The sequence below is a fragment of the Heteronotia binoei genome, chromosome 2 (genome assembly GCF_032191835.1).
Source record: "Heteronotia binoei isolate CCM8104 ecotype False Entrance Well chromosome 2, APGP_CSIRO_Hbin_v1, whole genome shotgun sequence".
Taxonomy (NCBI): domain Eukaryota; kingdom Metazoa; phylum Chordata; class Lepidosauria; order Squamata; family Gekkonidae; genus Heteronotia; species Heteronotia binoei.
In genome coordinates, this window is record NC_083224.1 from 81,149,960 (window position 1) to 81,168,467 (window position 18,508).

Below are 18,508 nucleotides of genomic sequence, written 5' to 3' on the forward strand. Positions count from 1 at the left end.
TCATGTTTTTGGTCCCTGGCGCTGCCACGAAGACAAGGATCTACGATTTCTGTGGTGCAGACTCTGCTCATGGACATGATATGTGACTGGATGGAGGGTTCGAGGGATCCGAAGCAGAAATCATGTGGATCCAAGAGGATCCGTGGTCTGAAATCATGTTTTTGGTCCCTGGCGCTGCCACGAAGACGTGGATCCATGATTTCTGTGGTGCAGACTCTGCTCATGGACATGATATGTGATGGGTTTGAGGGCTTGGGGGATCCAAAGCAGAAATCATGCGGATCCATGAGGATCCGTGGTCCAAAATCATGTTTTTGGTCCCTGGCGCTGCCACGAAGACGTGGATCCATGATTTCTGTGGTGCAGACTCTGCTCATGGACATGATATGTGATTAGATTGAGGGCTTGGGGGATCCAAAGAAGAAATCATATGGATCCAATAGGATCCGTGGTCCAAAATCAAGTTTTTGGTCCCTGGCGCTGCCACGAAGCCGTGGATCCATGATTTCTGTGGTGTAAACTGTGCCCATGGACATAATATATGACTGGATGGACGGCTTGGGGGGATCCAAGGCAAAAATCATGTGGATCCATGAGGATCCGTGGTCCAAAATCAAGTTTTTGGTCCCTGGCGCTGCCACGAAGCCGTGGATCCATGATTTCTGTGGTGTAAACTGTGCCCATGGACATAATATATGACTGGATGGACGGCTTGGGGGGATCCAAGGCAAAAATCATGTGGATCCATGAGGATCCGTGGTCCAAAAGCAAGTTTTTGGTCCCTGGCGCTGCCACGAAGCCGTGAATCCATGATTTCTGTGGTGTAAACTGTGCCCATGGACATGATATATGACTGGATGGATGGCTTGGGGGGATCCAAGGCAAAAATCATATGGATCCATGAGGATCCGTGGTCCAAAAGCAAGTTTTTGGTCCCTGGCGCTGCCACGAAACCGTGGATCCATGATTTCTGTGGTGTAAGCTGTGCCCATGTACATGATATATGACTGGATGGATGGCTTGGGGGGATCCAAGGCAAAAATCATGAGGATCCATGAGGATCCGTGGTCCAAAAGCAAGTTTTTGGTCCCTGGCGCTGCCACGAAGCTGTGGATCCATGATTTCTGTGGTGTAAACTGTGCCCATGTACATGATATATGACTGGATGGATGGCTTGGGGGGATCCAAGGCAAAAATCATGTGGATCCATGAGGATTCGTGGTCCAAAAGCAAGTTTTTGGTCCCTGGCGCTGCCACGAAGCCGTGGATCCATGATTTCTGTGGTGTAAACTGTGCCCATGGACATGATATATGACTGGATGGATGGCTTGGGGGGATCCAAGGCAAAAATCATATGGATCCATGAGGATCCGTGGTCCAAAAGCAAGTTTTTGGTCCCTGGCGCTGCCACGAAACCGTGGATCCATGATTTCTGTGGTGTAAGCTGTGCCCATGTACATGATATATGACTGGATGGATGGCTTGGGGGGATCCAAGGCAAAAATCATGAGGATCCATGAGGATCCGTGGTCCAAAAGCAAGTTTTTGGTCCCTGGCGCTGCCACGAAGCTGTGGATCCATGATTTCTGTGGTGTAAACTGTGCCCATGTACATGATATATGACTGGATGGATGGCTTGGGGGGATCCAAGGCAAAAATCATGTGGATCCATGAGGATTCGTGGTCCAAAAGCAAGTTTTTGGTCCCTGGCGCTGCCACGAAGCCGTGGATCCATGATTTCTGTGGTGTAAACTGTGCCCATGGACATGATATATGACTGGATGGATGGCTTGGGGGGATCCAAGGCAAAAATCACATGGATCCATGAGGATCCGTGGTCCAAAAGCAAGTTTTTGGTCCCTGGCGCTGCCACGAACACGTGGATCCACGATTTCTGTGCTGCAACATCTGCCCATGGACATGATATGTGATTGGCTGGTTATCTTGGGGTGGCCCAAAGCAAAAATCATGAGGATCCATGAGGATCCGTGGTTTGGAAACATGTTTTTTCAGTGCTGTGGCGCCACAAATTCGTGGAGGCATGATTTTTCTGGTGCTGCCTATAGTCTAAGAGAGGATCTACAACATAATGGTGGTTTGATTTCATTTCACCATAAAAATCATATGAATTCATGAGGATCCGTGCTTTGGAAGCCAGTTTTTGCATTGCTGAGGCGCCACGAATTCGTGGAGGCATGATTTTTGTGGTCCTGCCTATAGTCTAAGACAGGATCTATAGGATTAAAGTGGTTTGATTTCATTTCAATGTACAAATCATATGAATTCATGAAGATCCGTGTAGATCCGACTTTTACCTTTTTCCATTCTTTTTACACTACAGTTGCCAACCTTTAGATGTACAAATAAAAAATACACTGCTCCAGGCACAAGAAGAGACAATTTAGTAATAGCCAATCATTTGTTTACAAATATACAGCATACAAATCCCAAATATAAAGTATGGACTATGGTGGGTTGATCCAGTACACCATTTCAAATCTTCCTCAGGTCCTGGGATGAATAGGTTAAATCCAAAAAACTTATAGACCTGCTTGCTGAGGTTAAAAGAACAAAAGCTAAATAATGTATAAGCATTAACCCCCCCCCCACCTACTTGCTATCACCTTGAAGTGGGACCAAACCGGACTCCAAAGAACCCTGAGTTAGGGATTCATTCTTTCTTTTTACATTACAATCGCCAGCCGTCAGATGGTGGCTGGATATCTCCTGGATTTACACCTGATCTCCAGGCAACCTTTACGGACCTTAACCTTTGCGGAGTCATCAAGAATCGGACTCGACTGCGACTGAACAACAACAAAAAATTCTGTTCAGTCATGTGAATGGTCATTCTGCAGCGAGACTGTTTATAGCGGTCGGCTCCCAGCACGAAGGAATGTAAAGTCACGGTCTTTATTCCCGACGTTAGTATTTAATTTCTAAAATGGGACCCTCGTTTTAGATAACTTCCGTTTGAACCATGGATGGAGAGGAGAAAGCACTCTTTCCATGCTCAAAGGCACTTTCACATTACTATAACCTGTTTGACAGCTCGGGGCTAAGATTAAATTCTACATTCGGAAGCTTGTAGGCAAGAGAACAACTGAAAGGCACAAAACCTCCTTTGGGGACGTGCCAGACAACAAAACCTCTAAGGAGCGTGACCAGTATCCCTCCGCGCTCTCCCCTCGCGACGTTGGCTGTCCCATTCCAAAGCCGCTCGGAGTGATACTTGCGCAGCGCCTCCTAGCGGCCGCAACCCCTCCGCTCTCTCGCGCCTTGGGCCCGGGTTTTCCTGCCGGCGAGAGAGACGCTCTAGGCTGAGGCCCTACTCGCTGCTCCCGGCAGCCCAGGCCTGAGCTAGGCTTGGGGGAGGGGAGGGCAGCGGCGATTTGGCTTCTTCCGTCCTTTCGGCTCCCGCAGCGCCTGGACAGCGCCAGCGCCGCAGGTACTGAACCCGTCAGCCTGCCCTGTGGTGTCCCCTGGCCATGGGTCTCACCATAACCCTCGCTCGGGGTCCTTAGGCACCCCCTGCGGCTGCCTTCAGCGGCGTCCTCGCATCTCAGAATTCCCCTCCCTGCCCTGCTCCCAAACCATCCATGGTTTTCGTGCGCTTGCCATCCATGCACCTGGCCTCCCCACGCTTCCTCTGCAGATTCACCAAGAGCGACGAGGATCATTTAAACCCCCCACCCCAAACACGCTTGCTTTCTCGAGTAGCCATGCCTAGGCTAGGACACTCCCCCCCCCCCCATCTTCCCTATAATTCAGTATTCGGTACCGTAATTGTTCTCAATGACTATTCGCAGTTTCAAGCGACCCCCCCCCCCCCCCGCCACATACTTGCATATCCTAAATATGCTTTTCTTGTATTCCCAACTGCTGCTTCACAAGATTTGCCTTCGGATAGTCTTCTCCATCATCACTTAACCATCCACCATGGTTTGCCTCCCATTATGATGGCTTCGTTTCTTCTCCATTCACCCATCACTCATTCTGCTATACACAGCCAGTGAATGCTGCATTTTGTCCATGAATTGTCACCTCTCGTGCTGTGGAGCCATCCCTCTTGTTGTTTGGTAACTGTGGTCATCGCTCTTGCCTCGGTAGTAACCATATTTTGAAGACTGGTCCTGTTTTCCAGACTGAACGCTGAGCATAGTGGCAGTGTGGCACTCAGTTCCAAGATCAAGCTGCATCCACATGGTCTAGGGTTCCTTTTTCCTCTCATAATTGCTGCTGCAAATGCAGAGGTATTCTCACTAGCTGTGGAGTATTGTGTTAACTTTTTCCCATCAGCTGCCATTTCACCTGAATTCCCCCCCTGTAATGCCATTGAAAGAAATTGCCAAACAGGGTTTTTAAAAACAAAATTATGTTTCTGAGAGCCAGTATTTTTAGAAGACTGGCCTGCATTATTTTAAGAACATAAGAACATAAGAGAAGCCATGTTGGATCAGGCCAACGGCCCATCAAGTCCAACACTCTGTGTCACACAGTGGCAAAAAAATTTTTATATACACACATACACTGTGGCTAATAGCCACTGATGGACCTGTGCTCCATATTTTTATCTAAACCCCTCTTGAAGGTGGCTATACTTGTGGCCGTCACCACCTCCTGTGGCAGTGAATTCCACATGTTAATCACCCTTTGGGTGAAGAAGTACTTCCTTTTATCCGTTTTAACCTTTCTGCTCAGCAATTTATTTTAAACTCACAGGTGCCAGTAACTTTTTTCATGCTCATGGAATTTCTGCAGCTCTGGTTTTGGATGATGCCCCAACAGGGGTTTATGCAGAAGAAGGCTAAGTATTTTAGGGCTTAGAACTGGCTAGTGTGTCCCAAATGTTACAAAATTATTCATGAGTAGCATGATTAGGAACCACTTATCCATGCCATAGTCTAACTTATCCTTAATTGTTTTTGGTTTTGTGATGTATATGTCATTTGTAACTTCATACAGATTTTGTCACAGTATAAGAAGTTAAGGAGATGATTTTATTTAAATTGTGAGAATGAGCTGATTGTGTTGGAGGGGCAAAGGAACAAAAATAGCCATAGGACTCCAATGAATGAAAAGCTAGGTGGTGAGGTTTCCTTTGTGAAGGGTGAGAGAAAAATGAGTAAAAAGGAGAAGACTCTTCCTCAGGTACTTCTGTTTAAAAGGTTTTAAATGGCAGGACATATCATGACTTCAGTAAGCTGTTTGATAGGATTCCACACAATATTCTTGTTGACAAATTGGTAAAATGTGGTTTGGATCCTATTACTGTTAGGTGGATCTGTAACTGGTTGCGAGATTGTGCCAAAGAGTGCTTGTTAATGGTTCCTCATCCTCTTGGAGAGGAGGGACAAGTGGAGTGCCTCAAGGATTTATCCTGGGACCTGTTTTGTTCAACATATTTATAAATGATTTGGATGAAGGAATAGAGGGGATGCTTATTAAATTTGCAGATGATACTGAATTGGGAGGGATCACAAATACTGTAGAAGACAGTCATGATACAGGATGATCTTGACAGGCAGGAAATCTGGGCTAAAGCAAATAAACTGAATTTTAACAGGGATAAATGTAAAGTTCTACATTTAGGTAGGAAAAATCCAATGCATAATTATAGGATGGGGGAGACTTGTCTTGGCAGTAGTATGTGTGAAAATGATGGACTTAGTGGACCACACACTGAACATGAGTCAGCAGTGTGATGTGGAAGCTAAAAAGGCTAGTGCAATTTTGGGCTGTATCACCAGAAGTATAATGTCCACGTCATGTGAAGTGATGGTATCGCTTTACTCTGCTCTGGTTAGACCTCACCTAGAGTATTGTGTTCAGTTTTGGGCAGCACAATTTTAGAAGGATATAGACTAGCTGGAATGTGTCCATAGGAGGGCAATGAAGGCAGTTGGCTGAAGGAGCTGGATATGTTTAGCCTGGAGAGGTGACACGAGAGGTGATATGATCACCATCAACAAGTACTTGAAGGGGTGTCATAAACAGGGTGGTGTGGAGTTGTTTTCTGTCATTCCAGAAGGTTGGACCAGAACCAACAGGTCAAAATTAAATCAAGAGTTTTCAACTAAACATTAGGAAGACCTTCCTGACAGTTGGAGCTGTTCCTCAGTGGAACAGGCTTCCTTGGGAGGTGGTAGGCTGTCCCTCGGAGGTTTTTAAGCAGAGGCTAAATGGCCACCTAACAGCAATGCAGATTCTGTGAACTTAGGCAGATCATGAGAGGGAGGGCAGGAATGGTTGCATCAGTGCTTAGTTCTTGTGGCTCTTTCTTACACACCCAGGGAAATGCTATTCACCACTTTAGGGCCAGGCAGCAATTTTTCTCCAAGCCAATTTGGCCAGGGATCCTGGAGGTTTTTCCTCCATCTTCTGGGTGTGGAGCAGGTGTCACTGGGGGTGTGGGAGGGAGGTACTTGTGAATTTTCTGCATTGTGCAGAGGGTTGGACTAGATGACCCTGGAGGTCCCTTTCAACTCTATGATTCTAGATGCCTTTATATTTTTAATATTTGAGTGTGTTGGATATTTGTGTACCTGTACACCTGGGCATAGAGCTATGTATTATTTAGCCACATTTACAAATAGTAAAGAATAACAGTACTTTTATGCATATAAAGATTTGGTCTCTGGACAACAAAAATATATTTGACAATATTTTTAAAGGTTTCAAGTCTTTAATGTGCCACAAGACTGTTTGTCACAATGTATATTCTGTCAGTTTTCTGTATGTGTTTTTATTTTGATATTTTGAGTTGATTAGGATCAGGGCTTTTGTTGCAAAAAAAGCTAGCCGGAACTGTGTTCCTATGCGTTCCCGCTCAAAAAAAAAGCCCTGATTAGGATACATACATAGGATACTACATACATAAGATACATGTAACATAAATAAGATACTGAGGAGATACATCATAGTGTTGCCTTCTAGATTACTGCATTGTAACTTGTTACATGCAACACAATGCCAGTGTTGTTATTAGAATACGAGCAGTGATTACTGACAGTATGCCATCAGTTTTAGCTCTTATGAGCTAAACTTGGTGACTGCAAGTAAAATACTACTCAATGGAATCAGCTTCCACCATATCATGGACAGTGTTGTTCAGTCATTAGAAAATGGATCTCCGTTAGTGACCCTTAAGTATGTGATGCCAGAAAGCCACTATCTCATAAAACAAAAAGTTATTGTTTTGGAGGTCTGTGGTTTTTCAGTACTTATTACGAAGTAAATAATTTTTACACATCACCGAATTGGTGCACAACTTCTCTGTGATCCATGACTAACCATAGAGCAGCCACATGCTGTATAAGGTCTGAAAATTACAGTGCTGTATCCGAAGCTGAGCTACACCCATCTATGTCCTTTGACTTTTGTGGGCTTTTGAGGGTGAAACTCTGTTTTGGGATTGCACTGTGAAGTTGTAAAGAGGCAGAAAATTATAAAAGAGTTTCTGTACAAATGTGACACACATACAAATTTCCATGCAAATGTGTTCTGTGATACACAGGTTGTATTTTTTTCAGTGTGTGTGGCCCATCTTTCAACTGATTGAAATAAGCTGGAGTAGGATGCTTTTTGAAAATTTTGCATTGATTATCATGATCATTACAGATACCTCTGTGTTTTTTCATTGTATAGTGTTCAGAGTGCAGAACTAGGATTTGACAACCGAGATTTAAATCCCCACTCTGCCGTGAAGCTCACTGGGTGACCTCTAGCCAATCACTCTCTTTTCTCAGCCTATTGTACTCCACTGTGTTATTTCAAGATTGTATTTCTTTTGAGGCTATAATGGAGGCGAGGGAAATGTTGTACAGTGCCCTGGGCTTCTTGGAAGAAGGGTGAGATAAAAAAATGTATGTATATATGTGTTTATTTTTATTTATTTAGAAGATTTTTAGCCTGCTTTTTTGAAAGTTGGACTCCATATAGGTTACAATGATAATAAATACAATAAAACTGTAAGTACTAAACAAATACATATAATTAAAAATTATGTGGCAATATCAAAGCTCCCCTGAATTTCTGCAAGACAGAGGAAGAGGAAGAAGAAGAAGAAACTTCAGGAATGCTATTCTGTAAATTAGGATCAGCCTCTGAAAAAGCTCTAGATTCAGTAGTGACCACCCTAACTAACCTGCAGGTAGGAGCAATCAGTAGCACTACTTTGTGCATATAAAAATCCAATTTCTCTATCACAGAAAGACAAATTGTCTTTTCAAAAATGTACTTGTTTTGTTATAAAAACATTGTTTTATACAAATTATTATTCTGGGTTCAGGTTACTTTGGTGGTGGAGCACAAATTGTTGTGTTGGAGGGCAAGAAGGGAGAAGGCAGAATGGGGACAAGCATATGTGTATGGGTATTTGATAGAGCTTGGGTGCAAAAAATAGCAACCAGTAGGGATAGTTTTGCAGTGCATTGGAATTCTGTTGAAGTGTTGCATGTTTTGATTTTAATGTGAGAGTCTGTAGATGTGCATTCTAACCTGATAAAATCATAGATTTAATCATTTTATGTTGTAAAGTATAGAAAATAGAAACATTTGCAAGCTTTTGTTTAATCACGTGTACAGTGCTGAAATGTTGGGGGCAGTTGCATCCCCAAGCAATACGTTCAGTCCTGAATATTTTTTGTTTCAGTCTCACCAAAGGGCCCCCCCTTATTTCACATGGCTTTTGTACATCCAGGTCATATGACCTTTGATATAGCCTTTTTTCATAGATGGTGAGAACCTCTCATTCCTTTTCCACCCACAGAAAAACAGTTCAGCTCTAACCTGCTTTGTTTCTGACATTTGCACAGACTTTAAAAAGAAAAGACACATGCTTCGAATGTTAGGATTATGTTTGAAACTTTGTGCTGATCTTGTAACATTTACTCGATTGCTATGTGAAAAGCTGACTTGAGTGTTCAGTAGATAGAGTCAGCACGTTCCTAAATTTGTTTACGTTCATTAGTTTTGACCAAAACCACAAGTGTGATTTTCAAGATGCCAGTATTTGTATTAGGAAGCAGATTCTTCATTTTCACAGTGAACATGCAAATACAGAGAATGCATAAAGATATAAGAAGATAAGAATAGCCTGGTTGAATCAGATAGAGTCCAACATCCTGTCTCATACAGTTGCCAAACAGTTCCTTTGGAGGTCCGAAAATCAGGTGCTTATGTATCCCCGCACATGCAATCCATGTTGCTGGATATCTGAACTCTCCCAGTGTGCGCTCAAACTGGTTCAGAACTGTGAACCTTTATTTCCATTTTTACCATTCCAGTTAAAAAACTGATAGTGCATAGCACATGGGTGCGCATGTGCACCCAATAAATATTTTTCAAATGTCAAAGTGGTTTTTTTTTTTAAAGACAAGACTGCACAATCCTTGGTTGATGTGCATCACTAATCTGAACAATCAACCATGAATGAAGCGTGTGTTGAGGTGAGATCAGGGTTGGGAGTCTGATCAAGAATCTTTGTCACAAAATGTGACAAAGTAATTAGCAGCATGCCGAAGCCACACCAACCTTCCAGTCTGACAGCAGCCCTTGTGGGACTCCACTGCTTACTTTCCTCCTGTACCTGTATCCCTACTCTTTGCTTCCATCCTGTCATTTAACTAATTTTTAATTCATAAGAGAACTCATCCTCTTATCCCATGACTGCTAAGTTTACTTTGGTGAGGTACTTTGTCAAAAGCCTTTTGAAAATCCAAGTATATTGTTTCTATCAGGTCACAATTGTCTACATACTTGTTCACTTTCTCAAGGAACAAGCAAAAGTTGGTGAAGGACTTCTCTTTGCAGAAGCCATGCTGATTTTCCCTCAGCAGGCTTTTTTCCCTTTTAGTGTCTAATAATTCTGTCTTTGATTACAGTTTTTATACCTAGGAATAACAGAATCCTGTTGATTCTCCCTGTATAGAGTTTTGAGCATACCCATCATTTGTAGGCTACTACAATTATTTGAATCTTTATATCTCATTATCCCAGGCCACTGTAGGTATTGCATAGCACTACGGAATTCTGCCTGCTTTTAGTTCTTGTATTTGTACAGAATCAGTGGAGCATACTGGGCAAGGAACAAGAAGAGGTAATATACTTATATTTAGGAAGGAACCTTGTGCATACAACTTCTGCATAGGCTACTGAGGCATTTCAGCAGATGGAGGCAATAATAGACAAAGGGTAGAGAAGGGGTAAATGTAGAATTATGTATAAAGGCATATGAAGTTGAGAGCCTTCTGTTTCACTATATCAGCTGCATTTGGTATTCAGGATAATTTGCCATGTCCAGTGTCAGAGTGGCTATGCAAAGGAGGTGTGCAATCCTTCCTCCTTAACCAGGCAAAGGTGTCTTCCTAATTCCTGGCAGTGAGAGGTTAGTTTAATTCTTGGAGCATGTAGTTTAAAATCTTTTTGCAAACTTGATTACATGTATTGATTATAGTATTAATTGTTATCAACCACACTCTGTTTTGCTCTTTTTAAAAGTGGTCTATGGTTGACTATGGCAACACCCTCTAATACTGAATTGAACAGATTCACTGCATATTTTAAGAATGGTTACATGTTGAAGAGAGATGATTGGAGGCAATACTGAAGTATGTCTGAATGATTGGGAAACTCATATTATGTTTGTTGGGAAAGGGTGGTTGATTTAATTATGTGATACATCAAGAGGAAATTGTTGTAGTATTTTTTAGTCTAGACAAGTATTGCAACATTGTAAAGCTACTGAAGAGGCCATGGCAGAGGTTAAATAAAGTGAGAGGGCATTGAGATATGTGTGACATTGTGGTAAGAGGAGTGAAAGCCCAACTGGGAATTTTTGTATAAGGCGTGGTGATGGTGTGGTCTAAAATGGGGGGGGGGGGGAATATAAATCCTGGAAATATTTGAGGGGGAAATTCTTATGAAATATTGGAAATATATCCGGAAACCCTAAACTAATATTGTTACAGTTAAAATGTGTTTTCAAGGATATATTATTTACGAGCATGGCAAATGAATTAACAAATGGTTTTGGTATTGCTAATTTTAACTATTGTTACAATGATACCAGTGTGCTGGTATACTCAGATTAGGACCAGGGACATTTGAGTTCAGATCTTCACTGTGCTAAGAATCCCACTGGATCATGCCAGTCAGTCACTCTCAGCCTAAACCATATAGTGGTCATGGACTGGTATTATTGTGAGGATAAAAAGGAGAGGACAATCATATGTCATGCTGAACTTCTTGGAAGGAAGGATAGCATAAAAATGTGCTAAATACATGACACTGCAACCTACTCCTATGCATGTTTACACAAAAAACAAGTCCCACTGAGTGTATTGGGAGAAATATAATCTGTTGCTAAGGCAAGATATGTTTTATTGAAGAAATGCTTAAAAACCCCCTCTGCACTAAATGCAATACATAATCACAGCTGTCTTCAAGTTATGCAGTATCATACTGTGTTTGAGGATACTACCAGTTTAAGACACCTCTATCACTGCTAGGCATTTTGTGTGTGTGTGTGTGTGCGCACATGCATTTGGCAGTCTTTTAACCTTTAATACAAGTCTACAACTTAGATTCCAGGGAAGGCACTGCATATGGATATTTAAGTGCTTAGGGTGGATAGCTCACTAATCCTGTCTGCCTTGTTTCCTACACATTTGTTGCCTTCAGATTTGCTGCTTTATACTAGAAATATCCACTGGTTTTTACGGAGTTGCAGGGCTGGGTCATGTTACATATTTACATTTTCCCAGGCTGGTTGTTTATTACTACTACTACTCCAATTTGGAAAAAAATACAGCTTTTCATATTAATCCTTGCATGGGAGTAAGCTGAGGTCTATTGTTAAAGCCTGTTACGTTTTGATTTCAATTTAGCTTAATTTTAATTACATGCTGTATCATTTCTCTTAAAATTTGGTGCAACATGCTTACAGTAATAGGGCATACATCTTGAAAGAGATTTCCTGTGGCACAGGGTTAGGCTATTTTTGTTTTGGCACATTGGTAGCTCTCTTGCTGAAGTTCTTGATTAGTGCAGAGTAGAGCCATCAAAACAAGTGACCCTAGACTCAGTTTTGGAGACCCAATTCTCCCGCAACTGCCTTGTGTGAAGATACCCACATATATAAGATTTCCAGGGCATCTTATGTGAAGATGCATTCACTAGGCTTCCCAACCCTCCCGCTCTGGCGGGAGAATTCTGGGTTCGCAGCCTCATCTCCCGCTCTTTAAAACTCTGGAAGCGGGGGTGGGGGGGGGAGAACATACCTGTAGGCTTCATGTTGTAGAGCTCCTGAGCCCTTTGCAAAATGTCTGCCCCTTTAAGGCTGGGCAGGAAGCAGGAAGGGCTTCTGAGAACGGCCCCTCCCTTTCTTTTGCTTTCGTTTTCACAGGAAGTAGAGTTGTCCGGAGGAAGATCTGGTAAGTATTTGTGTGTGTGTGAGAGGGAGAGGGCAGGGGATTCCCTGGTTTGGAGGCCCTCCCCCCCCTTTAGAAAGCGTCGGGGGGGGGAGGGAAATGTCTACTGGGCACTCTATTATTCCCTATGGAGAACGATTCCCATAGGGAATAATAAGGAATTGATCCGTGGGTATTGGGGGCTCTGGGGGGGCTGTTTTTTGAGGTAGAGGCACCAAATTTTTAGTATAGCATCTAGTGCCTCTTCCCAAAATACCCCCCAAGTTTCAAAACGATTGGACCAGAGGGTCCAATTCTATGAGCCCCAAAAGATGGTGCCCCTATCCTTCATAATTTCCTATGGAAGAAAGGCATTTAAAAAGGTGTGCTGTCCCTTTAAATGTGATGGCCAGAACTCCCTTGGAGTTCAATTATGCTTGTCACACCCTTGTTCCTGGCTCCACCCCAATGTCTCCTGGCTCCACCCCCAAAGTCCCCAGATTTTTCTTTAATTGGACTTGGCAACCCTAGCATTCACATAATTATTTAGAGATGAATTGGCTAAATCTGTTCTAAAGAATGGCAATCATTTTTCTTACAAAAATTGTTAGTGTGCCATAACCCTATCCTCCTCCTCCATTTTAGGTTGACATTGAGCAGAGCCTGGTATATTTTTGTATATTTGTTGCCACTGTGAAAATATTCTGAGACACAGTAAGGGGGTAACTTGAAGGACATTTTTGCACAATACAGTAGTGATATATGCTGTATATTAATTGGTTACAGAATGTTTGGCACTTCATGCCTGTGCAAAGGACGTTTAATTTACATCCAAGCTGGAGGCAACAGCAAAAACAGCCAACATAAACATGGAAGACAGGTGAGCTTCCAGAGGACTGGAGAAGGGCAGACAGAGTTTTTTTGTTAGGAAACTATAGACTTGTTTTTCTCTTTGTAAGCTGATATAACTTATATTGTGGGTGAATGGAATAAGGATTTTCAGCCGCAGCCAGTAAGTAAAAAAAGTTGCTATAGAAAAACTTGGAACACGTAGATTTAAATACAGAGATTTGAAAACCAGTCCTCCTCTGAGGTTGTCCTTTACATGGAAAAATTAGTCATGGTGGATGAGCTGTTTTTTCACATTAAGTTTGCCCATCATTTTTGATTTTCTCATTGAGGAAGTCCTGGAGCACAGCTTAAAAACTTGCTTTGTGTTTACTTGTATGCTTGACACTAATAGCTCTGGGTAGTATTAACTCTTTAATAGCACAATCCAGAAGGGGGGGGGCGGAAAGTCTTTTGGGAGCAGATGAGCCGCTACATGGGCACAGGAAGGGTTTGTGCCAACGTACCACTGCCGCTGCCACAGTGGAGGGGAGTTACATAGGCGGGGGGCTGCCCAAGCACCGCTCTGCCCAAGGGCAGTGGCGCCTGAGGGCTGCGTCCGAGCGTGGGTGGAAGTGAGGTGGAGCGCAGCGTTCAGGTGGAGGAGGAGGTGGAGTTGGGGGCGTGGACAGACTTAGGCAGCTTCCTGAGCAGTTTGGCCCATGACACACCCTCCCGAGAGGCACAACGTTACTCCTGCAAAAATAGTGGCGTGTCCCATAGGCACTCGTTGAAACCAAAAACAAAGGTCGCCTCTGCGGAAGCTTGCAAACCTCTTAGGGAGCAGCGTAATTGCCTCACCAATCCCCTCGCACCTCACCCTGACGAGTCCCCTCCCCAGCGCCCAATTGCGCCCCCCCTCCTAAAAATACTTCACTCTGCCTCCCACAACTCAGTTGTTAGGGACAGATTTGCGTGGAGGGAAGATCTGCTGGTGAGCTCCTGACCATACAGACTTAGAGTGAGGGACAGGCAGTCACGTTGGTGATGGGTTTGACAGTATCTTTGACTTGCGAGGGGGAGAGAGAGGTCTCTCTCCTGGGGCTAACTGCTCTTGTTTCCAGGTCTCCACAGGTTCCGGGATCCCGGAGGCTCTGCATGCGAGGGCTATAGCCTGTGGCTGGGTAAGTTCCACTGTCCCCCCCTCGCCCGTCTCCCCCTCACCTCGGTCTCAACTACTCGGTGTGTGAGCGTCTCTGGCACTTGAACCCGGCAGTGGGCTCCAGCAGGGGGCATTTGCTGAGTCCACTCCCCTGTGTTGCTGCCTGCTCCCTTCCCTTGGTCTGCCCTCTGCTGCATTCCCAGACCCTGGAAGGGCACGGTGGTGGGTGGGTGTGGCACCTGCCCTGATGTGGAGAGGTGGGTCAAACACTGTCCCTTTAAGAGAGCGCCTGCCCGAAATGCAGCCTGCTTTTCCAGCTGCCGCCCTTCAGGTGCTCTTGATTCATGTCTCCGTTTTGCAGGTGGGACTCCAACACAGAGGCTTCTGCACGTGTTGCTCCATGCCCCCCCCACTCCCTCAGCTGTTTCTGCCTGCCACTCAGAATGGAGCTCTGCCCACGGCGAGACTGCCTAGCACGTTCCAGGGAGACTGTTGCACTCTGTTACGGAAAAATAAAGTCTGAGCTGCGCTCTCTGTTGTCTCTCCTGCTTGGCATCTGCTGCACGTTCCTGCCCCCTCTCCTGTCAGTGCCCTCTCTGAGGGAATGCCTGGGAAGGTGGGCAGACTTGGTTCTTGGGGGGGGGGGATGGGCTATGAGCCACCACGCTACCCCCATGTGGCTGGACAGGGGAGGGGGGGTGCTGCCCCTCAGCCTGCCTGGGCTGACAGCCTACTCGACCGCACAGAGCTGTTGTGCGCTGGGCACTTGGGGCGCTGAAGTGGACGCATGCCCAACGGCTCGCACTCTGAGTTTTGTGGCCCCCAGGGGAGGTGTTTCTTGCACATAGCAGGGGGCGGCAGCAGGGCAACACCGGAGGGGGGGCTCCAGGGGGTGTCTTTCGGACTTGGTCTGGCGGCTCCCAGACACATTCCAACTGCTTTCTAGGACAGAGAACTCCTGCACTTGGCACTTCCTGCTTGTCCGTGCATGTCTCTGCCCGCCTGCCTGCCATTGGCAGAGTCTCTGATAGCGGGAGGGAGTGGGGGGATTGATGGCCTCTTAGGTGTAGGCGCTCCACCCCCTCATCCAGTCACGTGCAACGGGCTAGCCAATCCTGTGGTCCTGCGCAAGCTTGCACCTCCCCCGCCTCGGCAGCGGGCCAATGGCGTGCGCCTGGGCGGAATCAGCATGACGGCGGGTTCTCTCTTGCTCGTCAGGCTGCTCTTCCCCCTCTAAGGGTGGCGTAATGTCTCGCCTTTGGAAGCCAACAAGCGATGCTGTAGATCCGCCCACACCCGAGCGGTATGTCTGGATTGGGCTGCCCGTAAAGCTAATTCATTATAAGGATCAGTTCTAGAAAAAAAAACTTTGGTATGGATGTAGACCAGTTGCTGGTTTATGCTGAATTATGTTATCTTACCAATACATATAAATAATTATTCGATTGAAATTATTCGATGAAATTGCTGAGCAGAAAGATTAAAACAGATAAAAGGAAGTACTTCTTCACCCAAAGGGTGATTAACATGTGGAATTCACTGCCACAGGAGGTGGTGGCGGCCACAAGCATAGCCACCTTCAAGAGGAGGTTAGATAAAAATATGGAGCAGAGGTCCATCAGTGGCTATTAGCCACAGTGTGTGTGTGTGTGTGTGTGTGTGTATATATATATTTGGCCGCTGTGTGACACAGAGTGTTGGACTGGATGGGCCATTGGCCTGATCTAACATGGCTTCTCTTATGTTCTTATGTTAATAAGAGAAACAAGAACCATGCCTTTAGCTACTGAAGTTTTCAGGACTGAGTGCATTTAATGCAGTGTTTGAAGTTTTCAAGGTTTTACTCACATCTTTTCTAGATCCAATACAGGTAAAATTACACATAGATTGCTTACTGGTTCTTTATTGTTTTATCATTTGAGTGCTCAACTGTTTAAAGCTGTAATTATTAGAATGATTATTATGAGAAGGATCACAGCTAATTATAAAACATCCATTAAATGTTGTATGAAACTTTAGAATTTAAGTTCTAAATAATTATTGTCAATTGTTATTGCCAAATAAAATGTATTTAAATAGAATGCAAGAGATGGAACTATTCTTCTTGGGTTTTATCCTCCAAACCCAAAGACAGCTTAAATAGTTACAAAACGTTTAAATATTAAAGCCGAACAAATAAAACACATGTACTGACTGTAAGTTGAATGCAGTTATGATTTTAAGGAGGGCAGGATATCTCTTCCTATTTGGTAAACTTTAACCTCTGAAGGAGATGGGAACAAGGAGCCTTTGCCATTGAATCACATTCCAATGTAAAGAGTAAAAGAGTAACCACTGCATCTACACAAGGGCATTTTGCCTTCATGGATATTTGACAGTATTTCCCTGTTGTCAAATAGTAGGTGATCAATTGACTGGAATCCCAGTGCTGTAAAAATGATCCTTGGATTTCTTCTCAAAGGCCGTTCCTTTCCTGGTAAGCTTTTGAGCATACAGTAGAAGTATGGAGGATCAAAGTGGGAAACCAAACTAGTGTAGAATGTAGTAAAGGTTAAAACAGTACCTCGGTGAAGCCATGCTTTATTGTTTGTAGTAAATTTCTAGCTGTCACACTGACAAAGTTAAACTGGGGTGTGTGCAATAGCAAACATTTCTGATTGAGTCTTGCCTTCTAGTACCATTAAAAAAGTGATAACAACAATAAATGATGTTTGGATGTGGAAATAGAAAAGGGTGCCAGTGGTGCATTCACTATGTTCCTCTTGATTTCATTTTTCTTATCAGTAGAAGATCGCACAGATCCTGTGAAGTTGTAGGATGACTTCCTGACATCTTAGTTACCATGACGCCCAGCAGAGGACTATGGCAGTAAAGTGGGAATTCATTCTCTTCCCTTAAAAGATAAGAGACCATGGCTGGGTAAGGATAAAGCCAAGCATAAAGGTTTCACAAATGGATTTTGTCTTTGAAATCCTGACATAGGTCTTGACGTAGATGCATTCAGGGCTTTTTTTTGAGCAGAAATGCACAGGATTGCAATTCTGGCTTGCTTGGTGTCAGTGGGTGTGGCCTAATATGCAAATGAGTTCCTGCTGGGCTTTTCTAAAAAAAGCCCTGCATGCATTCCCTTATTGTGTAGACCTAAAGAGAGCGGATAGTTACATTTTTCCCTATGACTGTGTCATTCTTTTTTTTTTGTATGCAACAAATACCTTTTGTAGTATATTGTTCTCAGTGCTAATGGAATATGAAAATTATTATTGTTTGAAAATCAGCATTCTTGCTATACACATTTTGTTGCAGAAAATCTGTGCTTTCACTCACATGCACTCTTGTACATTCCCCTTCTCTCCTCTGCAACCATGGATGGAAAATGTACAAAGTTTAAACAGAAGTAGTGAAATCTCAAATGATTCAGTGGGCAATTAATGTAAATAAAGAAATACAGATGGACACATGGGAATATTTGTGGAAGAACTCTATGAAACTCTCAACATGTCAGAGTATCAAAGAAAATTGTTTTAAGATGATGTACAGATGGTATATAACTCCTAAAAAGTTGGCAAAGATGAACTATAAGATGCCAGATAGATGTTGGAAATGTAAAAAACATGAAGGTTCTTTCTATCATATGTAGTGGACTTGTGAAAGAGCGAAAAAGTATTGGCAGATGATTCAACAAGAGATTTCTAAGATCTTGGGATACGAATTTAACAAAGTTGCAGAGACTTTTCTGTTGGGATTACAAATGGAAAAATTTCCAAAAGAAGATAGAACTTTAATCTGGTACTTGCTGTCAGCTGCTTGGATATTTTATGCGCAGTTGTGGAAGCAAGAAAAAATACCAGAGAAATGGGATTGGATTGTAAAAGTTATGACACGGAGTGAAATGGACAAGTTAACAAAAACCTTAAGAGACTATGATTTAGAACTATTTAAGACGAAGTGGAAAAAGTTCAGAAGATACATTGAAAAAGAGTGGAAAATAAAAGGACATTGGACAATTTTTGATAATGACTAAGTACAAGAGGGAGGAGGATATTAATTTTTGTTCTTATTAATTAAGGGTACCTTTAATATTAAGATTTTAAGTATATAACACTGGTGG

At 43.5% G+C, this 18,508-nt stretch overlaps 1 long non-coding RNA gene across 1 annotated transcript; it reads left to right on the forward strand.

Moving 5' to 3' along the window:
- Positions 1 to 3,311: 3,311 nt before the first annotated feature.
- LOC132567596 (uncharacterized) lies at positions 3,312 to 16,830 on the forward strand. Its single transcript, XR_009555100.1, has 3 exons — positions 3,312 to 3,448; positions 13,197 to 13,290; positions 16,670 to 16,830. It is a non-coding gene; the product is annotated as an uncharacterized LOC132567596 (long non-coding RNA).
- Positions 16,831 to 18,508: the final 1,678 nt, after the last annotated feature.